At 42.8% G+C, this 2598-nt stretch overlaps 1 pseudogene; it reads left to right on the top strand.

Annotated features, from left to right (window-relative positions):
- The first annotated feature begins 788 nt into the window (after positions 1–788).
- Positions 789–2598, top strand: part of LOC114634232 — a 2684-nt pseudogene continuing 874 nt past the window's right edge.

The raw sequence follows: 2598 nt of genomic DNA, 5'->3' as shown, positions 1-2598 counted from the left end.
TGGAATATTCTCCCAGATAACTCTCCTGATCAAAATCCTACACCATCTCCTTTGTTTTCAGAAAAAAAAAAATTAAGGCCTACTGATAGCAACTATCTGTACTACAAATAACACATACCTGTTGCACCACAAATGATTATGGGAAAAAAATTAAGAACTATACCATCTTCAAAAGTTTATATGCATAAACTTGAAAGACTTAATGACAGACTACATCTTATTGTTTAGCCATGAATTGCCCTAAACAGACAGCTTATCACTAGAAAACTAAACAATACTTATATAAGAACCTACTAGAAGAAAAGAAATCAAAATTGACCTGGTTTCTTCTATGACATTTAGTATCTGTTGAGATAGCTAATTTATCCCACAAAATCCTCCATACCAATTATCAATCAATTAACTGAGAACTGGTAGATATAACTTGTAAGCAAGCATACTATACATAAAACTTTACTATAGGAAGAAAGGGGTGGATGGTTGTAGATCTTGTGGAACTGGGGATCCTTGAGATGGAACATGAATGGAATGAGGGACGCCTAAGAGGAAAGGAAATAGAATATTCCAGACTAAAAGGTGGGGTGCTTTCTCTGCCTTGCCTCTAATAAAAGACTTAGACAAAAGGTTGATCAGCTGACCCACATGTCACTCAGTGGAGCATGGAAAATAGTTCTCCCTCAAGGCTGTTTCTGAGCACTAGAATGGGCCTTTCTCTCCTCTCCTTAATAAAGGAACCCGGCTCCACTACAGTAACCTCCTCCATCTCTGCTCCACTGCTGCCCTGAGACATGAGAATCTTTTCCTTAATTGTTGCTGGGCTTGTTCTTCTCACTCAGCTTTACCCAGGTAAGAGGAAAGTCTCTGGAGAGGCAGTGTTGGCAGCTTGCCCGGGATCTGTCCTTGGAAAGCAAGCTAACTTCAGGGAAACCTCGCTCTTCAGCTCTGTGATCTGTAAGTCTGGAGCCAAATGGGCCCTGGAAACATTGTTCTGAGCCGAGGAACAGAAGACTCAGATTACACTGACTCGGATCAGCTAGGACTAGAGCACCCGGCCACTTCTCCAGTCAGTCTACACAGGGATTTGGACTTTTTTATTCCTTTAGATCCTTTCCCTGGTTTTTTAAATCTCCACATATCTCAGCACATGACAAAGTAACTGCTATAAAGTGGCAAAAAATAAAAAATAAAACAATATTTTCCATGTCTTAGTAGTTGGTTCAAATAGCTACTGTGAGATTATTTCAAACTTTATTTGGAGTCTCGCATATAATGGAGAATAATCTCATTGAAGCTGCTGCCATCCTGATTTGTTTGTATGTGAGATTCAGGGGTGCTTTAAACAGATCTGTTTGTGCAGCATAACCTACACCCTACAACAATCTGGCTTGTTCCCTCAAATACCCTAGCTACATACTCCCTGTATTCAGCTTTTCCATCCTACCTGCATGACTCCCAATTGTCTAACCGTATGTGTGTCAACACCAGACACTCTAGGGAGACAAGAGACCCAGACCATGTGTCCTTACATGTCCTTACATGTTTGTGAGACATTGTCCTCAGCTGTATTCATTCAGATATACAAAATAAGCAGAGATTTTTAATTAAAGCAGAGCCGTTGTCCTTAATTTTCTGGAAATGTACTGCCGTACTATATCTGTTAATAATAGTAGATTCCCTGAAAGAGTAAAACCATTCAAAACCTCTGATGTATAGATAAGTAAGTGAGTGAGGAAAGAATGTATACAGAGAGCTTTCACACAGACCATGTTCCTAAAAGCCAGAATGCCGAGTACAGAGAAGCAGGAGCAGGACAGCCCACACTCTAACTCGGAGATGCAGAAAGGCCTCCTGAGGAGCTGGCTTACATGAACCATGCTAAGAGGCACCACAAGACATAAGGACCATGCAGGGGACAGCCCATGGTGAACTCTCCCAGGAGCAGTCCGTGCTGAGCTCTCCCTGGCAAACCAGGTTCCTAGTTAGATTCTTCACTTCTGTCCTTAGATTTCTTTCCTGCAAGTACCAGTAAGGAGAGCATTGCTGATTGATTTTGTATCTGGAACATAAGATCGTATGAATCGGGCATGGTTTACTGTTGACCTGCCTGCAGTGTCAGTCACACTGTCTTTACATTTTCATCTATATCAGACACTATTAGAAGTACAACGAGCCGGGGGGAGGGGGTGGCGCACGCCTTGAATCCCAGCACTTGGGAGGCAGAGGCAGGCGGATTTCTGAGTTTGAGAGTTCGAGGCTAGCCTGCTCTACAGAGTGAGTTCCAGGACAGCCAGGGCTACACAGAGAAACCCTGTCTCAAAGAAACAACAAACCCCCCCACACACACACACACAAAAAGAAGTACAACGAATAAGTCTTGTTGGGGAGGTTTGTTTCTTGGCGTTGGGAAGTGGATTGCTGCCTTCCTAGGGAGAGACACTCTCTTTCCATATGAGTCAGCTGCTTGGAACAGAAGGATTACATTATGTGTGACTCTTCCAGATGATTGCCAAGGGCTTTGACTGCAAATGACTTACCAGGAGTTACCAGGAGTTCTCTCTCTCTCTCTCTCTCTCTCTCTCTCTCTCTCTCTCTCTCTCT

This window comes from Grammomys surdaster, unplaced genomic scaffold, assembly GCF_004785775.1.
Source record: "Grammomys surdaster isolate TR1022 unplaced genomic scaffold, NIH_TR_1.0 919, whole genome shotgun sequence".
Taxonomy (NCBI): Eukaryota; Metazoa; Chordata; class Mammalia; order Rodentia; family Muridae; genus Grammomys; species Grammomys surdaster.
Note: the sequence above shows the minus strand (reverse complement) of the source record. Positions and strands in the feature narration are given on the sequence as shown.